The 11,688-nt window shown below is 48.5% G+C and overlaps 1 protein-coding gene across 1 annotated transcript in view; it reads right to left on the reverse strand.

Moving 5' to 3' along the window:
* Positions 1–11,688, reverse strand: part of LOC142474437 (forkhead box protein H1-like) — a 56,179-nt gene that overhangs the window by 1,826 nt on the left and 42,665 nt on the right. The window lies entirely within an intron of this gene.

Genomic DNA, 11,688 nt, shown 5'->3' on the forward strand with positions numbered 1-11,688 from the left:
AAAATATAGAGAATGGTGTGGCCGCTTTATTATGGAGTGGCGTGAAAACCATTGTCGCGCCCTTTTTGTGCTGCTTAGGAATTCTGGTTTCACCAGAGGGAGCAGACAGTCAGGACATTGTGCTTGTGGGCGAGGCTGCAGACAACGTGCCTGCTCTGCAGATCGAGGAGCCTGTCATAACTGCCCAGGTTCAACCCATATGTGACCCCGATTCAAAATAACGTCCGGCTTCCCGCCGCTGGCCACGAGGTTGTGCTCCGCGTGGGTGCTGAACCACGTGCTAATGGGTGCACCATACTCCAGGGGACTTGGGATCCACCTATGGCGCGAAAACCAGGACTCCAGCCAAGCCATGTGACTGGCTCATCCAGGAGTCAGAGTCACGCCCTGTCACTATGGGACCCTCCTATGATTTCCACCAGAGGGAGGGGCCACAGTAACAACCAATGCTCAGCGACTACCGAAGATAAGGGAGGAGTCAGAAGTGCCCGACCGCACCCTCAGTTCCTCGGAGCCAGCAGCAGTGGCGGAGCTATTCTACCTGTGCTTCTGCCTCCACGCACCTTAGTCCGATCCAAAATGGCGGAATGTGCCACAGGACATTAATCCTTGCCAGGGTGATTCCTATAGGTAACAATCAGGGCTGCCAACCCCTTGATGTGCCTATGCCCAAATTGTGCCTATCCGGGTCAAGACTTGGAATGGGGAGCTTTGTGCCCGGCCTGTGGTGCTAGCTACTTTACTCCCCGCCTGCCCTCGTCTATGTCCTGTTTGCCTGGAAACAGGACTGACTCTGACACCGGGTCAGACGATGGGGAGCGCTCCCCGTCTCAGTATCCGAGACGGTTCCACAGCCGTAGCCGATCCCTGAGCGAGCCCAAGGGCCTAAAATTACATCCAGCCTGCGCAGCAGCTCGGCCTCTATGATACCGCAACCATCGGTGTGTGGTTCTACTGTTGTCCTTTAAAGACCATGACCTTATCGAGGATTCCAACCGACTGCGCAGTTTAGTTTGGAAGTCCCACCTAGGGGGGCTTAAATGACAGAGGAGCCTTTCATGGGTGACGAGACTCAGCGACTCGAGCAGTAGCCAGACTGCTCCTCCAGTGAGCATCGGGATTCCAGTATATCCACAGAGCGGTGAGGAACCGCCTCCTTACTCCCAGCCGGACCCGATGGCGATGCCCCCTGAAACGGTACTTTCCGGTGCCAGCTACGAGGGCGAGGACGAAGGCAGTAACCTTGATCGTGATCCCGTGATACCGGAACCTGGCGACATTCTTACAATGGCGACCGCCGGGGCAGATGAGAAGTGGCCGATTCCCGCTCCGGTGAGTACCGCCCCTGTTACATTTACTCCAAGTATGCGACTTCCGAGAGGTGCTCGTAGGCCTTCTTCTGGACATTCAAAAGCTCCCAGTCCAGTTACAGTGCTACCGCTCATACGTGAGACTTTGGATTAGCACCATAACTATGCTATGGATCAACGCTTTCCGCCGCCGATAAAGTCCTATATTGCCTTGGGAACTGGAGCCGATTACGGACAATGTTTCTCATGTTCCTATAGAGACTGTTCTGCCTGAGCCGGACATACCAGTGAATTTCAAACGTATGGCGAGGTGGGAAAGAAACAGGTTGAGATCTGAACTCTATTTTCAGGAACCAGTAGGAGAGGATGTTGAGTTTGAGTGTAGTACCGGGGATGAGGAGATTGAATTTAGCTCTGAGGAGAGTGAAGGGAGTGAGCCTTGCCCCAAAGAGGAGGAATTAAGGGCCTTTCCTAGTAGAGCCATTAAGGGTAATATGCAGATAACCGTTGTTGAGTATATCCCCAACGTTGAGTCTGGATCACCTCATGTTTCACCACCCTGGGTTAGTGAGATTATGGTAGAATACTAGTCGGATTGGGGTATGGATAGTTTTGGGAAAAGCTCCACGGGGTTATCCGGGCGGAAGATTTCCGCATTCTTAGATTCCATACCTACCACCTTGCCGGGTTGTGGGTGCCCCTTATGTTACCAGGAATGTCGTTCAGCTCTCACTTTAGATCCAGTAGATCATAATAAGGTATTTGTATTAACAGTGTCCGGTCATACCGAGCATTAGTTAGCCACTGGACTCGGAGCACTACTATTGATAAGAAGGTTCTCCAAGTTGGGAGGGACCTTAGTTCTGCAACACAGCCATTTGATTGTTGTATTAAAATATAAGCTGTACTACGATATTCATTGAAATATGTTATCATGCATTTTGAAATGTGATCAACCATTGTGTGAAAAATGTTCTTGTTTTGTTCAGGTTTCATTTGACGATGGTACCCGAAAATGTAGGACCCAAGCGGGGTCGTTGGGAATCCACCAGAGGGAGAGTGTAGCCATGCCATAGTGACTACGAGTCTGTTCCCTCCTGGCAGTAGGTCATGTTACAAGCAGGCCTTGCCAGTAGTTGGTATGGGGTTTTCCCCATCCGAGGAACTGCATTTCAGTGACAGTGGATGGCGGTGACATCAGGCCTGGGCAAGACCAATCATGAGCCAGACCTGGTGCCCTCCTCCTGGCAGTACTTAAAGGCAGGACCGCCCTAAATTTAGTAGTGCCTTCCCCCACTTGAAGGTAGGTCACACATTGGAGAGGCTGCATATTGGGCCGACTCTATTCCTCTGCCCCTTGGGGGAGAGCGAGTGTAGACCATACCTCTGCCTCTGCAAGGGAGGTGGGGAAGAGCTAAGAAGGCTGCAGGTGCCCTTGGCCTGTAGTGACGGTTTAGGGACAATCCTTCAGTGAGAGCTGAGAGTACTGCATCGGGCAGAAGCCTGCTGTGTAACTGTGCTGTACAGAAGACAATAAACCGTTCCTGTTGTTATATACCTCCTGCCTGGTGCGTGACCTTACTGGGGGGAGAGGTAATAAGTTCTACCGTGGGAGATCACCTTCAGTTCCCTGGAGCCTACGGCAGATGGAAGTGCTGCACTGCTAAAGAGATATGTGGCGTATGAACCCCAGAAGCTTGGTCCTGTGTCCCCACTACCATCGGCGGACGACTCAGCCCTCCTGTTACCAGCAGGTATATGCACCATACGTAGTAATGGACAACTCTCCCACCGGGTGGGGAAAACACTGTTACACTTTGATAGAGTAAGAAACCTTTTCTTTGTTTTCTAAGATAGGGAAAGTATCCTAGAGTAAGGGAATCCCTTTATATATTCCTTAACAGGTCGCTCATCCTTAACAGGTCGCTCACAGCAGGAGGATACTGAGCACCTGATTTGAGTTTTTCTTTAAGGAGACTGTAACAGGGGAGTTATCCCTGTTCAGGAAATGTGCCTCTAATCCAGCAGTGTGGTGGTTAACTGCTGGTAGTCAATTAACCAACACCACCTGGCTGATTAGGTTTGTTAGAAAAGCCTGCCCTTGAAACAGGAAGGGAGATTTTCCTGTGTCTCACAAATTGTGGGACTGACCATAGAAACAGATGTCTTGAGCCTGCCAGAATAAACTGGAAGCTGCTTGCAAGACACAGGGGAAAGCACCTCTGAACCTGAATGCTGATATAGCCTGAGGAAAAGGTAGCAACCCAGGAACAGAGAAGACTTTCCCTCCAACTACAAAAAACAGATAAGACTTTCCTTTATAAGACTTTTTGTATATCTGCACATATCAAGATATATGTTTGGGGCTGTGAGTTGTGGGCTGCATAGGTTTCACTATAAATACTCCCAAGTGGAACAGAAGCTTTGGTTGACCCCTTGTTTGGATGATTTTCTTATGTTAAAGAAACAGGCGCAATAAAAGCCCTATTTAATTTCACCTTAAAATGTCTCCATTGCATACCTCTGCGCACGTCCTCCTACATGTGGTGTCAGAATTGGGACTGAGCTGGCCCTTGAAGTTAAAAGGGGCCCCGGAGATTGCCTGTGAATTTTTTTTTGTGCTTTTTGCCTACAAACAGCCTGAGCAACATAAACAAAGGATTTCATGCAGCAGAGACCAGAGTTAAAGGGATACACACCCAGGTAGGAAATCTACACTGCACTGAAACCCACAAAACCACAGATGGACTCTTTTCCCCGACTCCAAGAGGAAAGAGACTGTGCTGAAGCAGGTAAACCTTATTTGCCTATCACAATAAAGTGTAATATGGTCATTGAAATAGGGGTTTTGCCTTCTAGCCGTAGTCAGGGTTCAAGAAGTAAGTTAGCCCTTAAAAGGGATAGGCGTTTGTTGTTTTAAAATGTTTCGCTGAAGCAGTGAATACAGATGGTGACCCACGAGCGGTACTGATTCTGCAAGTAAAGGCTGCCACACTGCATAGGACTACCAGCTGTGAATGGAGTACACTGGCGACACACTTTATTCGAGCTCGGCTAGTCCCACGAATTCGGGTATACCCGGGTGTATTGAGGTTTGTGACTGTTTTCTGCCCGAGTGCATTGAGGTATTTTCCAGACAGGGATTGAAGCATTTTATTCCCGCTGGCTGCAATACTGCACAGTATATATATATATACTGCATTACAATTCATGAATTTATGCCATCTGGTAGACACGCGAAGCATTGCAGCCTATTAAATCCTAATCATTATCATTTAACAGATCAGCCGCCCGTCAGCCAGGCATGAACCCAGGCTGGGAAGGCAAACGCAACGGGGCTTGTCAGAGGTGAGGAGCGGCGCTTTCCAGGTATCTGCCAGGTACATACTGGGTATTTGCTCGAATAAAGTGTGTCGGTGCAGTATATGCAGAAAAGTGTGAAAATTGATGCAAGACTGTGCTGAAGCAGGGGAATTTTCAGTAAACAAGTGCTGAGGGTAAAATTGCCCTACCGGGGAAAAAGGAATTGCTGAGCTGTGTAAAAGGTATCCCAAAGCCAATTGCTGAGTGTTGAGTCGCCCTGCTGGGAGCAAAAGAAATATTCCACTGCAAAGAATTTAAAAAAAAAATTCTGCCCGTAAAAGTCTGTCTATGTATCTTGGGAGTAAAACAGGCACCCAAAATCAAATCATTCGATCATATCAGACTAGAAAAAGACATCCCCCACGTAGAATTCTATAAATACCTCCAGCTTAGAGCATTTTATAATAAATCCGCCCCTTACCCCCCCCCCCCCCCCGACAAATTTCGAAAAAGCTCTGTCGGACAGAAACCGACACTAAGGGACTTATATCTACGATATACGGAGAGGTAATCGAGTCGGTAGCATCAAAACAGCAAATACCATCCTTCCGCAATCAATGGGAAATAGACCTAGGGGAGACCCTAGAGGATGAAGAATGGAACACCATATTCCTGGCTACCGCCAAAAGTTCGATATGCACCACACTGAAGGAGAACGCATATAAAGTTCTTATGAGATGGTACCTCACCCCACTCAAATTATCGAAATTCATACCAGGGTCCTCCCCACTGTGTCCTAAACAATGTGGAGGAACAGCTGACCTGTTACATATGCAGTGGTCCTGCCCGCGGATCTCCCTAGTTTGGGAACAAATCAGGAATTGGATCCAGAGGATTTTTGACCTCTCTATTCCCCCAGACCCATGGCTGTTTCTATTAAACAGACCCTTAAAAGGCCTATCAAAGTCGCATAATAAACTCATTGCACATTTCGCAATACAGTACCGACACACTTTATTGCAGTGTGGTCGGTACCGCAAGCCGGGAGATTTCCCGGCTTGCTAGTGGCCGCCCCTGCGCGGTCACGCGTCTTCGGGAGCGTGCGCCCCCTGCACGCGCGTCCAGGGGCTCCCCGAGGGAGCCCTGGTGTCCCGCGATCGCGGGACAGCGGCAGGGGGTTCCGGGGGACCCGGCGGACCCGGCAGCGGTAGGGAGAGCGCCCCGATCGGAGGGCGCTCTTCCGCTGCTTCGGCGCGCGCCCGTCACACTCGGGCGCACGCCAGGCTACTGCTGCGGCCAAGAACGGGCAAATGCTCGAATAAACTTGGCCGCAGCAGTAGCAACGCGGTGTGAGATCGCAGCATTATGGAAACGCCCCGAAATTCCAATTATTCCAAAGATTCGGAATCTTATTTGGTTTATCTGCCAGATGGAAAAGTTAACGAGCTTAGTTAATTACACTGGCGATAATTATCTAAAAGTTTGGGCTCCTTGGCTAGCTCAGACAGACATCCCCGGGGTAGAGCCTAACACAATTTGGCTATAATAGTAATAGATGCGCTCTCCTACAGAGAGGTGAAGCCCTTACCCACAACAAATACCTCACACACCATGAGATCGCTCATCTATACCTTACTTCGGCTTCTGCGGCTAATCGGCGGTATTAAGGACGTCTCAACAGCCCTCAGCGGCCGTTCCATCCACTCCCTCCGATCTCCCATTCCGATCTCCTCTTTCCTATCCTACATCCCTTCCCTCCTCCCCCCCCCTTTTTTTTTTTTCTTGTTGTTCGTCTTTCCTATTTATTATTGTTATTATTATCCCCCAACCCCTCACAATAAGAATGACTATCCTCACCCGCACGGTTAAGTAGGGCTCGAAAAATCGTGCAGGTCCGCTATGCGTAAATTAATGTTTACTATATGCTAATTTGAACAATGTTTGTATGAATGGTTTCTTATGTATATCAAGCATGTATTCACCAATAAAATACAAGTTATAAAAAAAAAAAAACAGGCACCCAAAGCGTGAAGATTGAATGCCATAATACCCAAAGTTGAGACTGAAAATTACTAAACTCAAGCAGAAAACCACATTCTTGCAGAAGCGGAGGGATTATACCTAGCAAGTAAATGGTGTAAAGCAAATAGAAGTTTTTACCTAGCAACTGCACATCCAGTATACCTAATGAGAGAGAATGCGTGCACAGTACTGCTGATATTGTAAAACTTACCCAAGAAAAAGAAAAAGTCTACAGAGATGCCTGTGAGAGCTACGACCTCTACAAGCAAAATATGCCCACCTGTTGGACTACCACAATTGGGGGTTCTAGCAAATACAGTGGCAACAGCTGCAATAGCGCCTCCTGAGGTCAGGAAGAAAATTACACCCGATAGCCCCAAAACGGAGGACTAGATGCAGCGTTCCTGTAATGAACCCTACCCCACGGAAGAGTGGCCCTTCCAGTCCAATAAAGAGGAAGACATCTCTTACGGGGAACTCGAAACGAGTCACACCCACAAAACACCCCAAGAATGGTGGGGGTGCCTGAACTCGGCACGAACAGAAAAGACCGCTCTCTATGATGGCGAATATGGTCGACAAGAGAGAGAGCGGGAGCAGCAGCTCACCCAATATTTCTGTCAGCTAAAGCAACTGCAAGAAAAGCCTGGCGTATATAATGAAGCTGCTGAAGTATCAAATGAAGATGGAGACCCCAGTATTCCTGATGGGACGGAGTCATCCAAAACAAAAAGGCGGAAAAAGAAAAGCGGTTCTTCACTTACCGTGGAAGGAACAGACACCTCCGCAGATCTTGTGGAGAAAAAGGGGGACCGAGATGCCCTGCAGCCTAGAGAAAATGGAGAATTCGTCCCGCGGATAACCGAATATCCAGAGGGCCCAAGGCAGAAGTCGTGTACCCCAAAGAAGTGTCTGTCCGGTGCCAACAGTGAGGAACCCTCAAACAACCACCCCAGGGAAGCGGAGCAGGAACCAGTGAGTGTCGATCCCTTAACCAGCCCTGAAGATGCCCTGAAAAATGCCAGGCGTGACTGTGATATGCTCCGTGAACAATTGAAACAAAAGAAAGATGGTTACACGGAACTACTGAAAAATAAGGTGAAGCTACAGGAACATGTGCTCGCAATGTAGTCTTCGGCCAGGACAGAATTGGACGATCTCAAGACTGAGCTAGATACTGCAAACGCTACTATTACCGCCATGGATGAAAAGCAGAGACAATCTGATAAAATGATGGCTACGCTGAAGCGGAAGTATGAGGAGGCACTGAAGCAGATGACAGTCTTCCAGCAAGAGGTTCACACTCTTCGCGTAGAGCTGAATGCCTCACAACAGGAGGTCAACAGTGTCCGGACAAAGGTGGACGTATCTCAGAAAGAGGTTCATACACTCCGCAGAGCACTGGATGCCTCACATCATGAGACCAACAGCTGCCGCACAGACCTGGAAGTCTCCAGAAAGGAACTTCACAGTCTCACTGAGGAGCTGGACATTGCAAAGAAAACTCTCCTCCATCTTAACTTAGAGCTCAAAGTCTCTCAGAAGGAGCTTCAGAACCTAAACCGGGAGATGGAAGTCTCACGCCTGGAGACAGCCCGCCTCCAAGCAAATGTGCAAAAATGGAAGGCGGACTGCAAGGAGGCCCTGAATAGCACAGAGACTGAAAAAAGAGAAAACTTAAAACTGAAAGAAGAAAATTCTCATTTGGCAGACTACGTCAAGGAAAAGAATGAAAAGCTGCACGAGCTTAAAGAAATAAATAAACTTTTGGAAGATGAGAAGTTTGAAGCAGAGCACCGACTGAAGAACCAACTGGAAGGTCTGCGTTCGCACATCCAGATGTCCGAGGAGAAGCAGCAAACTCTGCAGGAAGACAATCTGCAGGCTGCTAAAGAAGTACAAGTGCTGCAGGAACGTCTGATGACCCAGTATGTCCCCGCAAAGCAGCATGAGAAACTGAAGGCTACCCTGAGCATCACCAAAGCAACGCTAAAAGCCAAGCTTAGAACCCAGTGACGCGGCACAAAAGGGAGCACAAGAAGGTCTAAAAACTGAGACAAGTAAATGTGGCCCGAGCAAAGAAATTCATAGTGCTCCACAATGCAATAAAAATGTGGAAGCAAGCTCAGAGAAAGCAAAGTGTGCAGATAAATTCCCTGAGAAGAGACTTGCAAGACGCACTCAAAAAACAGGGATCTCTCGTGGATGAGATTACAGTTCTACAAGGACAAGTATTGACCCTGACCAAGCGTCAGTATCCCACAGCCACAAAAACCCATGAAGACAAGGGTACAGTGAGAGCTGGGAATACCGCTCGTCTGAAAAACAAGGTTGCAAAATTTGAACCACCTAAACAAGCACTAGCAAAACCTTCAGCCACCCAACAGGCAACAAAAAAAGGTACACATGCTGAATCAAAACCAGAAGAATCCTTAGCTGATGAAGCTGAAAAGATGGGACATTCTCTGGAAGTGGATGTGGAATTGCAACTTAATCCCAAAGAAGCTGAACTAGCAACTCCATTAAGTGGAAAAAGTGCAGAGAGACAGCTTCAAGAGCGGAAAACTCAAAGGGCTGTTTTTAAACGCTCTGCAACTGTTGCCATACAGTCTGCCTACAATAAGACGAGCACCCGACGCGAGGGAAATCTCATGACCACGCACGCAGCAAAAAGACTATACTTGGAAAAAGTCCTCCTCGAGCGACTGAGGAGTGCTGATATCAAGCACCTTCGGGAGGAGACACGAATAAACTGGAGAAAGGGCTCCAATCCCAGCGGGACTGAGGGTTCTCTTCCTCCATCCACTCTCATTCAAGTCACAGAGATATCTAGAATGAGAGAGGAAGGATGGGCTTTGGCCGTGGCAAGCCTGAGCTTCCCACAAACAGGGGAGGTATTTAACAGGGGAGTTATCACTATTCAGGAAATGTGCCTCTAATCCAGCAGTGTGGTGGTTAACTGCTGGTAGTCAATTAACCAACACCACCTGGCTGATTAGGTTTGTTAGAAAAGCCTGCCCTTGAAACAAGAAGGGAGATTTTCCTGAGTCTCACAAATTGTGGGACTGACCATAGGAACAGATGTCTTGAGCCTGCCAGAAGAAACTGCACGCTGCTTGCAAGACACAGGGGAAAGCACATCTCAACCTGAATGCTGATATAGCCTGAGGAAAAGGCAGCAACCCAGGAACAGAGAAGACTTTCCCTCCAACTACAAGAAAACAGATAAGACTTTCCTTTATAAGGTTTTTTGTATATCTGCACATATCAAGATATATGTTTGGGGCTGGGAGACATGCTAATCTAAAGGGAGTTGTGGACTGCATAGGTTTCACTAGAAATGCTTCCAAGTGGAACAGAAGCTTTGTTTGACCCCTAATTTGCATATGTTTGGATGATTTTCTTATGTTAAAGAAACAGGCGCAATAAAAGCCTTATTTAATTTCACCTTAAAAGGTCTCCATTGCATACCTCTGCGCATGTCCTCCTACAGAGACCTGAAGGTACCTGCTGGAGAATTACATAGGGGAAGAAAGCCTCTTGTTCTGTTCTCAGTGATAGGGTTGAAGGATTGGGGAAACATGGCCCCACCTCACATATCTCATTGGTAGGGTTGAAGGCTTGGGGAAAGAAGGCCCCACCTCACATATCTCAGTGGTAGGGTTGAAGGCTTGGAGAAAGAAGGCCCCACCTCACATATCTCAGTGGTAGGGTTGAAGGCTTTGGGAAAGAAGGCCCCACCTCACATATCTCAGTGATAGGGTTGAAGGCTTGGGGAAAGAAGGCCCCACCTCACATATCTCAGTGGTAGGGTTGAAGGCTTGGGGAAAGAAGGCCCCACCTCACATATCTCAGTGGTAGGGTTGAAGGCTTGGGGAAAGAAGGCCCCACCTCACATAGCTCAGTGATAGGGTTGAAGGCTTGGGGAAAGATTGCCCCACCTCACATATCTCAGTGGTAGGGTTGAAGGCTTGGGGAAAGCAGGCCCCACCTCACATATCTCAGTGGTAGGGTTGAAGGCTTGGGGAAAGAAGGCCCCACCTCACATATCTCATTGGTTGAGGAACCGCCTGTTCTGAAGTATACACTTTGCAACTCAAAGTTGCCACAGTTAGAAGAAACATGGCTTTTTGGGGAATGATGTGTGAGCTTCCCAAGGAAGATCTATCAAAAGCACTGTGCCGCCGGTTCAGATATTAGACAGTTAACAAACTATATAAAAGTTCCTGGCACCTTTAATTCTTACCTGCCATACTACCGGCCTGCATGGACACCAGCCCCCCGAGAACCAAGGTCAAGAGAGCCAGTGAGCATCACATTGCCCCTCGCCCAACACCCAAGAGACAGTGGGACACTTTGGTGTGGCTCCTCTTCTGCTGGCCGGCGGAAGAGGTGTTACATGGATTTCTGTGTATTTTATTTATTATAAAATAATATATATGTAAATATAAAAAGAAAAACAACACAAAAACGATGGAAAGACGAGGATACAGATTGCTCCAGTTATTGGCATATTAGCGGGGGAGGGGCGGAATGGTCAGTTTTTGCCCAAGTGGGTATTGGGAGGAATGTTGATGGGGTTGGGGGTCTTGGGTCCAGGCGTGGCCGTCTGAGGGTGTCCTCCTAAGACTGCTCGCTGGGTCAGGAGCGGTGGTGAGCATGGTCAGGGTCACAGGTCAGCATGGTCAGGGTCACAGGTTAGAATGGTCAGGGTCACAGGTCAGGGTCACAGGTCAGCACGGTCAGGGTCACAGGTCAGCATGGTAAGGGTCACAGGTTTGGAGCTACTTGCTGACCAGGTCCAGGGATCGTTGTGTGTGGGTAATTGTTATGGTTACTAAAAGGCTGTGGCCATCTGAACCCAAGTTAACGTGTCTGGTTATTGGGGCGTATGGGCGACACGGGAAGGCCCAGGAATCGAAGGGCACAAAGGGCAAGTGTTTCAGCACGAGCTAGAACTGGAAGTCATTCTCTGCCGCTGGAGGGCGGGAGGCCCGGGAGGTGTGAGGAAGTACTTCTTCACTGAAAGGGTGGTGGATTTGGGGCACAGCCA

The sequence above is a fragment of the Ascaphus truei genome, chromosome 2 (assembly GCF_040206685.1).
Source record: "Ascaphus truei isolate aAscTru1 chromosome 2, aAscTru1.hap1, whole genome shotgun sequence".
Lineage (NCBI taxonomy): Eukaryota > Metazoa > Chordata > Amphibia > Anura > Ascaphidae > Ascaphus > Ascaphus truei.